Consider the following 19,932-nt stretch of genomic DNA (forward strand, 5'->3'; position numbering starts at 1 on the left):
ATCTGGGACCCGTTTCGCTAAGATTTTCCCCTTATCGGCTGAAAATGGGCAATATGGGCCCCATATTGCCCAGTTTCAGGTAATATGGGGAAAATCCTGGCAATATGGACCCCATAATGCCCACTTTGAGCTAATATTGGGAAAATCTTGGCAATATGGGCCCCATATTGCCCGCACACACTCCATATTGACGGAATACGTACCCGTGTTGCACAAATGCCCAAGCAGCAAGGCAAGATTGAATGTTGAAAGTGTGAAATACTCAATTCACTACATCGTTAATCCAACAACTTCCCGCAGATGATACACATTGTTCAAAACAGTCAACGTACGTGGCAATCCTAATGTAACGTTCGCCAGAATTCGACAACTGAACATTCCATGTCTGGAAAGTCGCTGCCATCTTCCTTCGCGATGTCAATGCCAATCGGTCGAGCCGACTGAGAGCAAGCGGGTTGTTTGAGCGAAATCACGCGGCCTACAACTAATACGCATGCGCGACAGCCCGAACGGGCGTTTCATAGGGCTAAAATGTCGCTGGTTGCTGTAATGATAACAAAATCGCGGCAAGTCAAGTAAAAAACACAATGTGTGATAGGAATGGATGGCTATTCTGTAAAGTTAGGTGATTTCAAGTTGCTGCAAGCAGTGCAAATTGCTCTGGCATATGTCCGTCACCGTCTCAAAAGTGTTTCGCTCCTTTCTATTCTCGGAGCGGGCTGGAAATTGATTGTTCACAGACAGAATATTATGATCTCTATGAAGGCTTCTGAAGGCTTTTAGTTCTTTAGACTTTAATAGTTGCGGACTGTCGCCGTCCTCATGGCTGAGGGTGCACCAGCGCAGTGTCCCCGTTCTTGCTGATCTCAGAGGTTTGGTGCTCCCTATCACGTGTCGAGCCCGTCTTGCCGCCTCATGGTTTTTCAGTAAGTACTGGTACCATGGCAGTGTCGTTATTCCCCCTCGTCAGATCTTGGTAGCTGCTACTCGCACAGCTTTTCGTTTCATCTGGGGTGGCAGCGTGGAATGGGTGTCACGCGCCCGCATGTGCCTGCAGCGGGAGTTAGGTGGCCTATGGGTTCCACATATGAAGACCAAGTGTCTCGCCCTTGGTCTTAAAGGTATTTTTGATGCGCTCATGGAGCCGTGCCACCCTGCCCATGATCTGTTACAGTTCCTCCTGGGTCCTGATGTCAGGTTTTTTTCGGCTTTTTCGCTGAGTAGGCCTCGGTCTGAGTTTGTTGCACCTCACCTCAGGGAGTATGCCTCCTCCATGCGGCGCCTGCGCGAGTCCTACCCAGGTGAACGCATTTCTACCTGGACTGTGAAGCGACTGTACAAATCTCTCTTGGAGCTTCTTGCCATGCCTCCGCCGGCTGTGGGCCTTGGTGTGCCCCGGCAGGTTGCTTGGCGTCTTGTCACCGCGGGCTGGTTCGACGCACGTCGGGCTAGCCTGCAATGGCGCTTGGCACACGGCGTTTTACCGCTTCGGGACCGTCTGGCTCGGTACGGAGTCACCACTCCTTTCTGTCCATTCTGTGCTTGTCACGAAACTGCGGAACACGCGTTTCATCAGTGCCTTGTGCCCGATACTCTATGGCACAAAGTTGAAGTCCTGTTCGGTGTGTCACACATTCGGTGGGCTGTCATTCAAACGCTCTTTCAGCCTCCCGTCCCGCATCGCGATAGGAAACAGTTCCTCCTTCTGGCAGTTGAGATTAACTACCAGGTGTGGATTTCTCGCTGCATTGCAGCACAGGGTGGCCGCATCCGTAGTGTAGCAGAAGTGCTAAATCTTGTTCGAGCAGGGGTTCGTCGCGCTCTTCGTAGAGAGAGAGCTGTGCTGGGAGCTGTGCACTTTGCAAGACGGTGGCAGACATCTTCGGTCCTCTTTGAAGATGATAGAGGTACGTATGTGCTTCACTTTTAGGTGGCCAAGTACAGTGTGCCGTTGTCACGTTCGCAGCTTTCCGCGAGTCTTCGTTCGTTGCATGGTGACGTCCAGCACACATATTAATCTAGAGGTCATATTGCTCTAGAGTTGGCATCTACGTAGCCTTAGTTTAGTCCGTGTGAAACGTTAGAGGGAGCCAGTCTGTGTGGCTGGTCTTCCGCTCCGATGCCAATACACAGAAGGCTTTTTGGCTCTAGTCTTCCTTCAAATCCACGCATTGATCTTTCGCGGTCGAGGGAGGCGAAAGGGAGCCGGTCCTTCATATTTGGTGAAGGGCCCCTTTATAACGCGGACTGCCCCTGGGTGGGCCGTGTCTTTGAACGCGCGGCCGATAACAAGGTCGTCAGGGCAGTACCGCTTGTGGTGCTGTTCTGGGAAGATGTTTTCTTAGATCTTTTGCATTGGCAGTTCAGTTGGACTGCTTGTGCCCTTCAGCAAGGCGGGCGTAGCACTTGTTTTTCGTTTTTTGGGCAATGCTGTGTTTTTTTCTTTTTCAATCATGTGAACGTGAATCAATTAGATCCGCAGGTAAAAAACAAATATCAGACAAAAGTAGTATCAGTTGTGAATATTATACAGCATAATGCTTTATTATACACGGACTCCCCGTTGGCGTTATCACAGAAATATTGGCGCAAAATGGGCTTACAAATATGGGCAGCCCATATTGGTCCAATATGGAGCCTGGTTGCACTCCCCATATTGTACCAATATTGGCAATCCTGGCAGCCCACATGGGTCCAATATTGGACCAATATTGGCGTGCTGCTCGTGGGATAAGGGTAAAAAAGCGCATCGATTTTTTACTCTTACTATCCGATTTTTTTTTCGAGAGTGCATGTCTGCCTAGTATTCGTTTCCTGCTTCTGAGACCTGTCAATGAGCTACCGTTGGACGTTCTTGTCTTACTGGACCTGTTCGCTTTCTCTGTTTCTTGGCGCATTTATGATCCTAACGACCCTCCTGTTGGACCTTGTCATTTCTTCAGGAGGTACACTACATCATTCTGCATGTTCATCCTCTCAAGCATGGGATGCGGCGTAGAATCTCCATGGTATGGCGTTCTTGATATGTTAATTATTAGTCCAACTGACTATTGAATACGGCCAGTACAGTTGTTTGCAGCAAATGGCAATTGTAATGTAATTTTCTTTCAAACGTAACAGTGTGTATAATTCCTTGGTCAGGTTCGAGCTCATGTGCACGCTCAAACGTGTGCTGAGTTTGTATATTTCTGTGTTTATATAGTTCATCTCTACTTTTTAAGCCTCTCAAGGGACTTGTATATAATTGTTGTAGATAATTCATATTCATCTGTATAATGGACGCCATTAACAACCATTCTTATATTTGTATTCTGTATTGAATTGTGTTTTCTGGTTGTGTCTACGTGGCTCAATAAAAAGTCAAAAAGGTGAACAAAAACAAAAAGGTGAAAATAAAAAAGTTGAGCCTATGGCTCAGAGGTTTAAAGTGCTCGGCTGGTAACAAAAAGCCAAAGTTCGATTCCTAGTTGTTTTCAACCATGACGTCATTATTGCTACTTACTGATCCTAACAATGATGTCATATCATTGATTATCTATGATAGTGTATCAAGAATTAACTATCTTATCCACTGACCTCACTGATATGAGGGCGGAGCGGTTGCGGCCTTGAGTGACGTCATACGTCCTTCATCACGTCATTTTCTGTTCAGCGACATTTTCTGGCTGGAGAGTCAATCTCCTGACTACTGAGAGGAACGATACCCCCCATAATTACACTTATACTGTGCAGAGCAATGCATTGCGTCTTTTTTTTTCTGCTTTCTATCATTGTCAATATCATAAGCCATGTACGTCCCTATGTAAGCACCGCATGTGGGTCAGACTAAAACGTCTTTTAGGATTAGGTTAAATACCAGTGATCGAATGTGACGATATAACCCAATCTTCCAATTTCGCGCCTTATCAGCCAGGAGGGCCATTCAATTCAGGATGTTTCATCCAGGACTTTTCAATTTTTCTTCTTCAATTAAACTTCTCTACGGATCGACCCCGAGGGCAACGGGAATCATACATCATCTACAAATTCCAGTCTGCCCTAAACGAAGACGCTGGTGTGCTGTCAACAATAAGAACTCTAGCTACTCAGATAAGGTACTGCTTCTTTTTTTTCTTTTTCTATCTTATTCGTTTTTGCATTGTGGAGGGAATCTTTCATATCGCGAATAGACCCGCACTTTAGTGCGCCTTTAAATTAATCGAAGGCGCGTACCGCGGGTAGATAAAATATCAGGAATATCTCGGGTTGGCTCACATAAAGTTAGTTAGTGAGAATGTAACATAGAGTGATGAAACATGTTAGCCACAACAGCTTCTTAAAATTCAAATTTTTTCCTACGGTTAAGGAGAAAACACACCTCTCATTATAACAGATGGGCCACCGGAATTTTCCGCTCCTTAAAAAACAAATAAAAGAAATGATGATATCGCTTACCTGGAACGAACCTATGGGTGGAATAAATTACGTGTAATACACTTTCGTGAGGGACGGCTCACACTGCGCTCAACAACGAGTGATGAAGTAACGCTATACAGGGAAGAACTGCTCTCAGTATGCACGTGCTTCCACATCACACGTCACACTGTATTTTGACAATTGAGATTATTGTTTCACTACTTCATTTGACATCGTTACGGAAGAGTTCCCGTTAACGGAACAGTTCCGCTATATGACGGGTATGTTCCATTGTCAATGCAAGGCGTAAACTGCACGACGCTGCAAATTAAATTGCGCAGGTAATACACCTATGAAAATGAATACCACGTTAGTGGAGGGGTTTCTCACTTTCTTCATGTGCCTCTGGCTCCGTAAATAAAACTGCTATTTTCCTTCTTCGTGTGGAATGATCACGTGCCCATTTAGTTTAAGCCGGCCCCGTCGTGTGTGCGAAATCTGTTGCCTACCAGACTATACCGGGTGTTTCACGAAAATCTCCCGGATGAATAATTCGCGCGGTGAAACTTATTTTTCGTAAAGGTCCTTGGTACATCGGACATGAACTGAGTAGTGAGCGGCTCATTTGCATACGCTCACTAATTAAATAAACATCTTAACTTTTAAATTTTACTTCACACGCTTACAAGACCTCTGTTTTACGCATCGGAAGCTTAATCGAAACATATTGCAAGGAAAAAAAAACGCGCCGGCACTTAGTGATTTTTCCGAGTAATTAATCGGTATCGGTTTACGTATTTCTTACGCGGAGCAGTGCACCAATGCGCCAATTTCCTTTTCATCCGCCTGGTTCACGCACAGTGGCGACGGAAGATTAGGAACAGACGCAAGAGACGCTTTGATATTTCTTCTCAAAGCCACAGGTAAACAGCGCTGGCGGTTCTGTCGTTCCGTAGGTGAGACAGCATTCTTATCATGGATGATGACGAAGGCGCCGCGAGCACTGTGAACTAGTGGGGTACACTCTCAAAAATAAACTAACCACTTAGCATACTCATAGAGAACCACCATCCCGAATGACAACATTCTCGCCCGACTTCTCGAAAACGGGAGGCGGAGTCCTTTCTTTTTTCTCTCCTCGTGTACGATGTCGTTGGTGCAAAAAAAAGAAGAGGAATAAAAATGTGTGCGCCTCCCATAGTTACCAAATCAAGGGAGAGATTGTTGTCATCCGCGAGAATAGTGCAATGTAGTGATGTTCATTTTTAACAGTGTAGAGAAAGAGAAGGAACACGAAAGCGTCAATATGGCGTCTTGCAGCTTTTCTTCCCGTCACCTGCGTGTGGCAACCAACCGGATAACCACAAAATTGACAGCCGGATCGCTGATCCAAAGAGCGCATTGGTACACTGCTCCGCGCAAGAAATATGTAAACCGACGCCAATTAATTACTCGGCAAAATCACTAAATCTCGACACGTTTTTTGTTCGTTTTTCCTTGGAATATTTTTCGTTGAAGATCCTGACGCACAAACAGAGACTCCGTATCCGAGCAAAATAAAATTTAAAATTTAGTATGTTTGTTTAATATATTAGTGAGCGCATGCAAATGACCCGCTCACTACTCAGATCATGGCCGATGTCCCAAGGATCCTCACCAAAAAGAAATTTCTTCGATGGCGCGACCTGTTCACGAATTATTTGGTCTTGGGATTTTCCTGGAACACCATGTTAATCCTGCTCGTGGTTGACGTGCGATATTGGACATGAGCTGCACGACGACAGTTTCCGGTACGTTTCATGGCCAGATCGTAGGCGTGCACGACGAAACTTACCACACACCAGCTTCGCAGTTGTTCACTTGGCAATGATGGGTGCCTCTGCGATCACTGTAATCCCGGGGAAGCATGTACAAGCGCCTTTACTGCAGTTTTCTGCTCCAGATATCTACTCCGCGTGACAGCGGAAGCGTTCCCGATCCTCAACGTGCTTTGCGTTCTCAGAGATTTGCTGGTAGTCTACACGCCTCGTTTAGGCGATGCGCCCACCGGATGCGATTTCTGGATCCAACGAGCAACAGGTTCAGTGGTGCAGAAACTTTTAAGTTATAGCCTCTGAAGTACAGTCTACCCTCGTTTGTCCGGACCACATTTGCCGACGGAAATATTCCGATAGCGGGGTTTCTGTATCGATGAAGTCCGGATAAAGAGGGTAGATTAGCAGCACGTAATAATTTCGCGTCCACCGGAGTAGTTTCGGGAGCTTTCGTGTTCTAACGATGGACTTATAGTTCGTCATGATCAGAGCTACACTGTGTACACGATATATACCGTATAGTTCTTGGTGGTAGATATTTTATGTTAATAGTCGGATAATTTAGTAGCCAGGAGGAAATACATGTACTATAAGCACATGCACTTCCTGTTCCAAACAGGTGCCTGCGATTTACAGCATATTAGTCATTTGCCCCCAGAAACAGTGTGCAAATTCCAGGGTGTGCTGTAGACCAATCAGAGGACATTACAGTCACAGTCATATAGGTCAAGTACGGATTCCAGCAAAAGCTTGCGGAACACGGAGTTACGGGGGTGGATGCCATTACAGACAGGTTCCTGGGTGATCATGGCACCCACCTCTGAGTGTGTCACCTCCTTGTTCGCAGCTAGGGATGCGAAGAAGAGATATGCCAACCCCGTGTTCTGTCGCAACTTTTGTCGAAATCCGTAGACGTGGCTTTGTGGTAAATATGGAACATTGTACTAATCTTCTATAGCTACACTTGACAGTTCTCTACCCTACTAGCAAGCCCGCCCCAATGCCACATATGGCTGTTGAATGACGCTTACTTCAGCACGCACAGTGAAATGAACTAATCTGACTTGGTTAGGACAGCGCTGGATAAGAGTTTACGGAACACGTTCCGGCGCATTCCCATTTCAGAGTGCCATGCTAACAGCAGGTGGGACTTGCAGACATGTGTCTAGGTAACCCAGTCTCTTGTTTGCATGTTCGCACGGTACCATTCCTTGCCTGCGGATCACTATGACGAATGAATGCTCTGGAGCGTGTTCCGTAAACTTTTGCCCATAACTGAAGTCTGTTGAACATAGTAATTAATTGTTGTACATAAAATAATGAAAGCCATGAAAGTGGGATAACTGAGACCTCCTCTTAGGTGCCACCTGTCTTGGTGAATGTCCCAGTACTCTCATACTTAGAAAATTATTTCAGGTGCTCTAGGGCTCGCATAAAAAATTTAAACAATGTAAATTACTGTGATACATTCTTTTATCTAGAACCTTTACTTCTAAGCGCTCTAGGCAGAGCTGCAAGGCTTTAGTTGTATGAATATGTAAAATTGACCTCTTAGCACACAAAATGGGTAAGAAGCAACACTTGTCTTTGTGTGAACCAGTGGGTGGCCCTGAGAAGGGCTCCTTTTTTTCTTCATTTTCTTTTTTTTTTCATGGCTTCTGAAGGGCAAGCAGATGAGATGGCCACAGCCACAACTTTCACTTCCGGAACCTAGGGTGAAATGTGCAGAAATAGCACGTATAGGATGAGACTTAGTGTATCCCCTGAAATCGGGAGATAGTTGTGACCATCGGTATCCCCCTCCGCTCCAGATACAGAGAGATTTGGAGCACCCGCGCCAAGGTGGAGCGCGCTCCAAGACCGCCGCGCGAGTTTTGCGGCCACGCGTCGCGCAGAGAGGGCTTTCCTTATCGCATTTGAACATGCATCAGCATGCAAAGTACATCTCATTCCCTTTCCACATCATTTATTACGTCCTCGAACGAGGAGTCTTTTTATATCCCAACTAAACATAGCATACTTTTCCTCCTCAAGACATGCAATCAACAGACATGAACATTTGTACAAGTGAAAAATATTTTATTAATGCCGATTAAAGCCAGTGGTGCCTATTAATGCAATTTAAAACCAGTGGTGCTGGGGATTGCCAATTATGTTGCCAATTGTGTTGCCAATCTGCGTTAAGGAGGAAACCCCAGCGGAAAAACCTTCACTCCTGAAATAGAAGAAACATACAAAACAACAAAGATGCTACAGGATGACAATTAAAACGCGAGAACAGAACATACCGGTTTTCTTCGCACATGAGATACCTTTTCACTATTGAACAACACATTTTTATACACATCATGAAGCAAATGCTTACGAAGTATATCCTTCTTCACTTCTTTTGCTCTAGCTATTTGATCATCACAAACCAACTTTATCGAATACATTTTAGCCTTTAGAGCAACCACCTCCTCGACTATTGCAATTCAATCTAAACAACTCACCCTTATTTTTGTCACTGTACAATGTATGACCTCCAGGATATGATGACAGATCCAGATGTTCATCTGCAAGATTATTCAGTTCATCCTCATAATCGTCAGTCATCAACTGCAGAATAAAACTATCAGTGTCCGTGTACATTGGAATGACTGTACAGGAGAGCTTGCTCAGTAGGATACAGTAGAGGAACTCATACATGACATACTTTAAGTTCTCGGGCACGCAGAATCCAATCTGCCATGGGAAGTTACATTCGATAGTTCTTTTTGTTTCATCACATACAGCACGCAATTCCCAGAGAGAATTTCGAAATGAATACAGTCATTTGAACTGCTATACCGCTCAGCTTCCTCTAGACTAAATGCTACCTTAATGTTCCTGAAACGAGAAGGATTAAGAAGACTTCAACCGAAGACACTATTTATAGAGAGTTTCATCAAGCTCTTCTCAAACCCTGTTTGTGCTGCTCTACGACGCTCAATGTTCATTGTGATATATAGTTCAAATACCTTACTCTGCTTAAATTGTAGTATTTTATGAATCTTGCTATCTTTCATTCCCAATGTATATACACTCATTGCAAACGATACTGCACAACATACTCGGTTATGCCCATACATGTGAGAAGCAGCTTCTCCTGAGTGGATGTCCTCTAATTAAGCTGCTCAATTAGTTGATCTTGGTACATTGACAGCCAACTTGAGTCCACCTTCTGCTTCGGCGCCAGCCGGAAAAACCGTGTATTCTCATGTAACTCTGTATGGTACACTAGATCACATACATGCCGTAAGCTGCATCCTCATGGTGGTTTACAAAATCGATACTTGAGAACCTTTCTTCAGGCACCCATTCGAACCCTCCAACCAGAAGGCACTATCTGAGACAACCACCATACAAAGATTTGGCATAATAGTAGGCTAAATAGCTGGATGGTTTTTATTCATGTAGTCAGGGCAATGCTTATTGTTAGCTCGAGCATAGCGTTTTGATTGCTGGCAAATACCCCCGCGAATGGAGCCCTCAATTGTTCGGTAGATTTCTTCATCAGTGAAGAGCTCTATTTCCGCTGAAGTGTGCTTCAGAGCAGCTTGCCAGGTGAAGCTCGGAAAACTCAAAAAGCGAAGCACTTCTAACCCATTCGTTTTCAAGGATAGAGAAATAGAATGTTGCATTACATCCATTAACCACTATGTGTCACATAACAAATAAGGGTTGTCGTAATCGGCGAGGGTCCTGCAAGAAAAGCGTCGCCGCTCACAGGTGTCCTAGTAAGATCATTAAAAAAAGCTTCCATGGGTGGAAGACTTTCCTCTTTATACACGTCGAAGCTATTAATGTAGGAATACGGAAAGACACTTTTCCGAGTCAGACGAAGAAAATCAACATTTATACTTGTTTCAGACACTTGAATGCCTGAACACCCTCAGAAACCATTAAGCTGTCAAAAGGACAGGACAGCGATTGATTCAAATACTGAGTAGTGTCACGGAAAATAGAATTACCATACTCAAAGTTCCATATTTTTTCACTACTTGTTGCAATAAGTTTGGGTGGTTTTTTCGACTTCATGGTATGGAAGACACGAAGCAGAGAAGAAATGTCGTAGGCCAAATTGTGAGCCAACGCCTGTATCTTGCCCTTATTTGCACAACCAACATGGCATTGATTGCACAAAGAGGCTAAAAAGTTTGGGCAATTATACCTACCTAGTGTGGTCGTGACTACAAGTTTTCGGGTGAGCTTGATCAAACAGAATACCACAGTACTCACACTGAGTGGCTGCATTGTGTTTACTCGTTTGCTCAGCTGACAAAATTATAGGTGCTGGTTCGCTGTTCTACATTGCTGCGGTGTCGTGTAGAAGCATGAGATATTCTACACACTTTGAGCCTGCTTCAGGTTCCAAGTATACATCTTTTGGAATGATCTGCGAGTCGTAAGTTCGTCCTAGAACTGCGAAAAATGAACTCATTAGGTGGCGTTGTATAGCATTTTTGACTGTTGTATTAGGGTCCAGAATGGACTCAGTGTCAAGTCCTATCACGTAAGGATAAGCGAACATGTTGGAATATCGATTAAATTTTATTATGCTTTTGCCGTGTTGTGGAAACTCTAAGATGATTTCCTTCAAGTTCCTGCACACACGACGATGCCTGATTAGTGAATCATTTTTATAAAATTCACGAGTGCATTTCTCGCAGAGCACCCGACCATTACGACTCATCGGAGCGTTCAAATTTTTTATACCGAAAAAGTGATCCTTCACTTCCAACAACTTAACACAGTCCGTGAATTCATTTTTCGGTATGGGAGAGTCATGTAATGTCCCATCCTCATACGTGTAAATAAACACACCAATTTGATTACGATCTTCCCAGAGATCTATATCAGAATATGAGACTGCTGGACCCTCGGCCACCACCTCACGCGACCAATAGAATTTGACTCACAATTTTTTAAGTATTTGGTATATGTTTGCCAATATTTATACGCCTCTTCTGAGGATACAACAAAGCCAATGTATTATACTTGAAGCACTCGTGCGGGGCACTGGGAGGAGAGTCCACATTGGTAATTGTCCTGATCCGCTTCTTCAACTCATAGGGTATAGCTGTTTTACACCCAATGCGCTTCCTCCTTAATTTGGTGATCGTTACCTCAAGTTCCAGAACATCCCTGAAAAAAAAAAAAAAAAACACTACCAGCTGGTTGATAGTTTTCCAAGTTTTGTGAGAGTTCAGAAAAGCTCTCATTTAGTGCAACCATTATATCTGAAAGATTATGAATGTCTTGTGATGTTGTTGGTATGTATGCAATGTTAGTTGTGATATTGTCACCTACTGCTTTCACCATATGCGAAATTAGTCGCATATAAAATCGGAAAGGTATATACAGATCCCGCAACATTCCTACTATATCATGCTGGTACAATAGAACATAATCGATTGGATCTTCCACACTGTCCTCATGTGGACTAGAAATGGAAATGGTCCATTGCTTAGTAGGCCCTGCTAGCTTGAAATATTGCAAACCACCGTTATGGAGCCAAAGCTGCTCCAATGTCTTCATGTAAGCATTTTGCATGAAGACCTTGATGCTCATGACTGTGTGAAGTAACGATCCAAACATCCACGCTTCACCAGTGGTGGTGCATGTATCTTTTTCCTGGGGCCTCAGTAAGTAGAAACAGATACTACATTTATGGCCTATTAAGGCTAACATTCTAAAAAAAAGTGTCCAAAACGCATCTATACATTTAAGCTACACATGTGATCAGCAAGGTTAACAGCAAAACTTGCCCCCAACTGTACCCCTTCTAGTAGGAAATATGTTGGCAACCAACATACACAGGCTGGACCGCATATGTATGTTACGAGGGTGTGCACTAGTGGGTTATTACCTTTTGTAATGTACCACGCGTCAAAGCGATGATTCAGAGAGGGATAAGTCTTTTTCATTAAGGACTTAACCTCATTGTGCCTGTGGGTGATCATTGTTGCTGACTGTCACCCCTTGCTGGTCAAGGTGCTCGAGCACCCTTTGAAGGCCTGCAGGTCGTTGTAGTCAACTCCGCGGACTACAAACACGATCACAGTTTGTGGCGCGTGATACCCTTAGATTAAAAATTACACAGCACACACCCAGACAACCCGGATTTTAAAAAGGAACAATAATAATGCTGCCACGTAAGTAGTATATGGGGCAGTTCCACGTTTGGGGAAAGGCTGAGCCTGATAACACAGAGGTCAACACAGAGTTCCCTAAAACAGCAGCACTCAAGTTGTTGGCGATTTCAGCTGCTGTGACTGTTTCTCCTTTTTGCGTGCCCAAGCCCCCTGAGGTCTCTTCGAATTCATATAATTTCGCAACCAACTTCTCTGAGAATCTGCGTAGTTTTACATGCAACCGCGGACTCAACAGCCCCACATTTGGCATTCGCAAATCGTGTGCAAGTAGTTCGTGCGTGTATGGTGAACTAAAGTGCGGGCATACCCGCAACTTTGGTGTCTTTGTGCTATCTTCTTTGTCGTCGTCGAGCAAGGCGACGAGGAAGGTACCGCACCCCTTTTCTGCGACTTTTCGAGTTCGAATAGGCCGTCAGGTGAACAACCTCGTAATATTCCAGCACACAATGCGCTGAGTACGCACGGCTGTTGCCTCGATAAGTTCAGAGCACCCAACCACCGGTTGCGTGCCAATCACGCAGGGGATCGACTGGCGTACCTGCTCGTGCAGCGTGGAGCGCGGTATTCTCACAATTCTCGCATCTCCCTCAAGGTGGGACCTTAGACGAAGTTGTACGCGCTGACCAGCCGAAAAAAAGATAAATAAACGATGATCAACGTTAGAAGAGAACAGTGCTCGAGGCTGTACAGGTATGGTGAACTAGAATGTACTAGTATATTTACCTCTGGTAAGCTCGTAAATAACCAGTCCTTCTAGTTCACTACTGCCACAAGCACTGCTACCGCCGATAACCGAACCAGCCCCCGTGGTTTAGTGGTTAGTGTGCTGGCTATGTCACGTTGCAGCTGGGAGGTACCCGGGTTCGAATCCTGGTACCGGCTGTACTGTCTCGGCTTTTTCCTTAGGCTTAGCAAACCATCATCACGGATGACAATATTCTTTCTCTGGATTTGGTAAATATGGGAGGCGTACGTCTTTTCTTTCTTTCTTTTTTTTTTTTTTTTTGCACAAATGATGCCGTCCCTGAGAAGAAAAAAAAACAAGATCCCGCCTCCAGTTTTCAAGAAATCGAGCGAGAATGTTGTCATTCCAGATGATCGTTGGCTATGACTGTGCTGCGTGGTGCAGTTAGCTTTTAAGAGTGTACCCCACTAGTTCACAGCGCTCGCGGCGCATTCGTCATCATTCATGATAAGAGCACGCTATCCCGCCCAAGGAATGACAGAACCGGCAGCGCTTACCAGTCGCTTTGAGAAGGAATTCCAAAGCGTCTCTTTCCTAATCTTCCGTCGGCCCCGTGCGTGAACCACGCGGATGAACACGAAATTGACAGCCGGGTAGCTGATCCAAAGAGCGCATTGGTGCACTGCTCCGCGCAAGAAATATGTAGACCGAAACCGATTAATTACTCAGAAAAATCAGTAAGTGCCGGCGCGTTTTTTTTGTTATATTTTTTGCTGAAGCTTCCGATGCGTAAAACATAAATCGCGTAAGCGTGCGAAGTAATATTTAAAAGTTGGGGTATTTATTTACCTAGTGAGCGCATGCAAATGAGGCGCTCACTACTCTGTTGATGGCCGATATCCCAAGGATCTTTACAAAAAAAAATTGCAAAAATTGTTTGATGGCGCCACCTGTTCGCGAATTATTCATCCGGGGGATTTTCGTGAAACACCCGGTATAGTCTGGTAGGCAACGAACTTCCCACACGACGTGGCCGGCTTAAACTAAATGGCCACGTGATCATTCCGCACGTAGAGGAAAAAATAGCAATTTTACTTACGGAGCCACAGGCACGCGAAAAAGATGAGGAACCCCTCCACGAACGTGGGATTCATTTTTGCTTCTGGGTGTATTACCTGCGCTGTTTAATTTGCGGCGTCGTGCATTAAATATGAGAACATACTCATCATCTATCGGGATTGTTCCTTTAACGGGAACTTTTTCAAAAAAAAAGAGTTCAGATGAAGTAATGAGACAATAATCTCAAATGTCAAAATACAGTGTGACGTGTGATGTAGAAGCACCTGCATACGGAGAGCGGTTCTTCCCTGTATAGCGTTACTTCTTCGCTCATTAAGTTGTTGATCACAATGTGAGCCGTCCCTCACGCACGTGTATTACACGTAATTTTTTCTACCCACAGGTTTCACGTTGCACGTCACACCATCATTCTTTATTTAATTTGTTTCTTAACGCGCGGCAAGTTCCGGTGGTTCATTTGTTATAATGAGGGATGTGTTTTCTCCTTAACAGTAGGCAAAATATTGGAATTTTAAGAAGCTGTTGCTGCTAACACGTTTCATCTCTCTATGCTATATGCTGACTCACTGACCTTATGTGAGCATACCTGAGATATTCCTGATATTTCATCTACCTGCGGCACGCGCCCACGATTAATTAATGGGGCACTAAAGTGCTTGTTTCTTCGCGATATGAAAGATTCCCTCCATATTGCAAAAATGAATACGATACGAAAAGAGAAAAAGAAGCGGTACCTTATCTAAGGAGCTAGACTTGTTATTGTTGACGGCACACCAGGGGTGCTAGACTCGTCAAAGCAGAACTAAGTTCAAAAGATGACGTCGCGCGGGGAGGAGTTTGGAACTTCCGAAGTTCAAGAAAAATATTTCCCTTTCCCGGCAACTAAAGTTTGGGCTACGTCAGTGCCGATCAAAATCAGTCTGTGCGGGATCCGCCCACTGGCACGAGCGTGATAGAATGAAGAACGAGAAAGCGCACCGCTTCTATCCGAAATAATAATAATAATAATTGGGTGTTTACGTCGCGAGACAACTGAGATCATGAGCGACGCCACAGCGGTCGGTCTGTGGATTGCTTTTGCCCACCTGGGGGTTCTTTAACGTGCGATGAAAGCTCGTCACACGGCACCCCGTATTTAACGTCCCTCGCGGAAGACTGCGTGTCTAAGCAACTTGTACCCTGCCACCAAGTTGCTGGCCTCCTCAGCCGGGTTCGAACCCGCGATCAGAAGGCGAACACGCTACCGACTCAGCCACCGAGGCCGGTATCTATCCGAAATGCAGAGCAATGCATCCTTGAAGGACTTAAGGTCAAATTATACATTGTCAAATATATTTGGGCCTGCGCGAACATCAGAATGTTTGGGATCTCGACGCGAGTATCTGATTCCTTTTTGCATTATGGAGGGAATCTTTCATATCGCGAAGAGACACGCACTTTAGTGTCGCTTTAATTAATCGAGGACGCGCACCGCAGGTAGACAAAATATCAGGAATATCTCAGGTTTGCTTACATAAGTTCAGTGAGTCAGTCTTTTTCAAAATGACCCTGTTTAATTTTGAGCACATATAAACAGACTAGTGCGCACACTGCGACGACACAACCACTTCATGGTAAAAGGGACAGAAAAGTCGCATGTACGAAAAACCCTGGGTCCGTGCACTTGCAAGCGCTCATTTCGAGGTCCTGCTCCGCTGCATAGAAAAGCACCGACGCTTTCCAACGCCCTGCACATGCAGTGTTCATGTCTCTGTTGTGTGCATTTTATATTTAGGATGCACCTCTCAATCAGAAGAAAAGCTATTGTCCTCCTCCGCGTCTCAATGGAAAATCTAATTTTTGTACAGCAAGGAAACCACGTGAAAACAAGAGGACATCACGGAACCTGCAGCCATGGGAGCTACAGTGTCATACGTGGAGAACACAACAATATTGTGTGCAATCATATCATTATCCGTGACGAGATCCGTATCTTACGTGAATCCTACAATCTCGGAACAGAACTTCACCGCGTAGCACGTTATCCTCAAACATTGACACGAATGATAGGACTACCCCTTCTGATTCGAAGAGCGAGGGGGACGTATAGCAATTTGGATATATGATAATTGCTATAAAAATGTGTATGTCCCCCTCTCTCTTCAAATCGGAAGCGATAAGCGTATCCTTCGTGTTTGTAGTTGGCGCACAACATGCTATGTGGTGAAGTTCTGTTCTGAGAGTGTATAAGCTCGAAAAATCTTCCCCGTGCCGATCATTCTTCCAGTCTCTTTCTAAATTTTAATGTTATGAGACTGGGCTCACTGTACGAATACCAACTTTTGGCTTCCGTGAAGCCGGAGATTCGGCAGAATAAGGCAATACTGCGTAGCTGTGCTAACTTACAAAAAAGGCCCCAGTCCAGACAAACTAGAAATCCAGAACACTGGTGTGTTCCGCGCCCAAGAACGAACTACGGCCTTACAGACGCTACATTATCAATTGCCTAGCGTACTAAACAAATACAATTTTACTGAGGAACGCTTACGTCGCGCATCTAAACGCGCTATGTTTCAGATGTTCTTATTAAATAAACAAAAATAAGACAAACGTACGTTTTGGTAAATAGCCCTCGATGATACGTAGGGCTGAGTGTGTATATCATGGTTGGTTGTCTGTACATATTTTTTGTATAAATGCTATGTATAGTTCAATGTTCATCTATTTTATTTGTACCTCTGTTGTGTTAACTTAATTAATTGATATTTGTTTGACCACATGCAAGCTGTTGTTTTTGCTGCCAGAGTATATTGAAAGGCGAGGCTAGTCAAGCTGTTTCAACAGCTTTTTCCTCGTCATTCATGTATATGGTAAATAACAATTTCATCAAATAAACTCAAACTCAAACTCAAGCTCAAAGCTCTGTGCAACATGGTCGCACAGCCGGTAATTACCGACTGTCACTGTCAAAAATTACTGCCACTGGCAAAAATCCTCGTTTGGCATTTCAAACGATACTGATCATAAATGTGGAGTCAGAGGCGCAATAGTAAAGGCGCGGCAATAAAAGCGGCCGCAATCTTTCTAACAAACTTCGAAGTTCGCCACCAACTTCCCTTGAACTTTTCTCGGTAGAAAAAAAAAAAAGTTGCGCAACGTCATTTTGACGTAACGGAAGTTCTGCCGAAATCTGTATTTTGCCTTTCCTTGAACTTTGGTTCGATTGACAACACGGGCCGTCACGTGGGCCAGGGAAACAGTTCAACGGCTGTCCTTCCTCATATCTCCCGAACTGCTTACATTGGTGAAATCTTCAAAGACAGCATCCCCCCGGGCAACCGAAGACGTCATTTTGACGTCATGAAAATATATCAAAGTGTGCGCGTCTCGGTAACCTTGACCTGAGGTTTGATTGACAGTCAGGAGCGCTCACGTGGGCCACGGAAAGCATCCAATGGTTGCCCTCCCTCCCATTTTTTGAGCTTTCTTCGCGTTTCAAGATACCACGATGCTAGCACCCCAGGGTCTTCGTTTATGGCAGACTGGAATTTGTAGATAAGGTGTGATTCCCGTTGTTCTCGGGATCGATCGGTAGTGAAGTTTGATTGAAGAAGAAAAATTGAAACGACTTGAATTGAATGGCCCTCCTGGCTGAAATGGCGGGAAATTGGAAGATTTGGTTTTTTCGTCACATTCGGTCGGTAGTTACTGAACCTCGTCCTAGAAGACGTTTTAGTCTGACCCACGTGCTGTGCTTGCATACGGACATACAAGGCTTCTGATATGGAAAAAGATAGAAAGCAGAAAAAAAAGGCTTTGCACTACACAGTATGAGTGTAATCAGGGATATCGTTACAACTCAGTAGTCAGGAGATTGGATTGTATCTCATTATGGCCGATGCATCAATACGGCCAAAAGTCTCAGTACGGCCGATAATCCTTTAATCCCCAAGTGTCTTATTACGGTCAAAGTCTCAATACGGCCGAAGCTAGTCTCATTATGGCCGAAGATGTCTCATAGCAGCCAAATGTCAAAATGTGTATAGTAGCCTGCATTGATATGCAATGTCGCAGCCAGGTATGGATATACATTCAGCAGAGTATAAGCTATGCAGTGTGCCCTTAGGGCCCTTATCACATTTATATGCACATATTGTGAGACAAACGGTATGTTATCCTACCACAGCACAATGCAACATATTGTGTAATGTGTACACCCCCACAAGCTAGTGTTGATGTTGCTGTGAAGCAGGCTACTATACGGAGTTAGCTACTTGTAGAGAGCTAGATGAATATTGTCTTTGTTGTGACGTTTTGGAGTCATCCTACAGTCACTGGCCAAAAAGGAACACCTATCTCAGTCGATGTCAGTTTATTTTCATTCATCTTACAATGGTACAATTCTTGCTTCTGAAATGAGTAAACCTGCAAGAAGCGAAGAGCAACCATGAATAGGCTAGAATATTTAAAAAAAACAAGCATTTGACTCTACATGGCTGGTTTTAATGTGCAGAAGCTGCATTCGTGTTGATATGTGTCTGTTATTTCATACAAGGCTACCATAAATCTTAATCTAGACAAGAGAATGAAAAGTCTTAAAAATGTGACTTCCAGGTAAGCACAGAGCATGACCATGAGATTAATTTAGGTTCATCAGTTCATTCCCTTAAAGGGACTGAAAAGTGAAAAATATCCTCCATATTTTGGCCCACTATCGTGCACAACATCATTGTTTGATAACACACGAACAGCATTACTTCTCAATTCGGAATATTTTTTACGTATTTTGAAGATTGCCGGAACATGGACGGTGCTGCCAACGAACGGCAAAAAAGAGCAACTTAGGTTTCGGGCCAAGGCCCCAAGAGATTGGTCAACCCTTACCACGTGAGAGTTAATTTTATAAAGAACAAAGTTGACGCACGTTATCGTTGCGGCTAAACGTCATTTTAAAAGTGACGCTCACTTCCATAGTTTCTACATTAACGAAGCATTCAGCTACTTCGCCGCTACGAGCTGCGATCCGCCGCGCCATCTCCAAGGCCGTCTGTGTTATCGCGTTCATTGTGAACGCCGTGGGTGGTCATGTTCGTCGCGTGAAGCAGAAAGTGGAAGTCAATGACTTCTCTGTCGCTGCTGTGTCACGTATTCGAGATACTTACATATGCCAGATGCAGTTATTGTGTCCGGGGATGCAAAGATCATCTTCGTCCATCTTCGACGACGGGCATTTTCTACCACAAGATTCCACGAGAGAGTGCTCGAAAACGAATGTGGTTCGAAGCACTCTGCTATTAGATACAGCAGTCGTGTCGTATGTGCTGAGCTCATTTTGTTGCCGATGACTACGAAGATGCCGCAGCAGGCGAATTGCGAAAGCGTCCCAAGCAAACTGCCGTTCAGTAACCAGTTATTCTGCTTCACCGAGGTGACGAGCTCGACACAACGTCTCAGGTATGTACAGGTGTCACACAAGTATAAATTATAATGTGGCGATGACATATTTCATTTAACTTATGTTATCCTATCTTGTCCCGTACTGAACATTGTCAACATGAACAAATTTAATTTTGGGGGCCTTTCAGTGTTGAAGTGGCGCCAGACTGCTTCGTAGTATGTAGAGATCTCTTAACTGATACAAGGACTACGCCGTGAATATGGGGACCCAAAAAGTGCTTTGGTGTACATACACACCGTTGCTTCGGCATCCAGGTGTCCCTTTTTCATTTCAAAAACGATCTGTTCTCACATGGCATGTTTCCGTGGTACATTTCGGTATTGCCCATCTACAAGTTTCCACAAA

At 44.4% G+C, this 19,932-nt stretch overlaps 1 long non-coding RNA gene across 1 annotated transcript in view; it reads right to left on the reverse strand.

The window, feature by feature from the left end:
- Positions 1-401, reverse strand: part of LOC135368054 (uncharacterized) — a 63,167-nt gene extending 62,766 nt beyond the window's left edge. Inside the window, exon 1 of the long non-coding RNA XR_010414649.1 lies at positions 333-401. This is a non-coding gene — a long non-coding RNA (uncharacterized LOC135368054). The remainder of the gene's footprint in view (positions 1-332) is intronic.
- Positions 402-19,932: the final 19,531 nt, after the last annotated feature.

This window comes from Ornithodoros turicata, chromosome 9 (genome assembly GCF_037126465.1).
Source record: "Ornithodoros turicata isolate Travis chromosome 9, ASM3712646v1, whole genome shotgun sequence".
Taxonomy (NCBI): Eukaryota; Metazoa; Arthropoda; class Arachnida; order Ixodida; family Argasidae; genus Ornithodoros; species Ornithodoros turicata.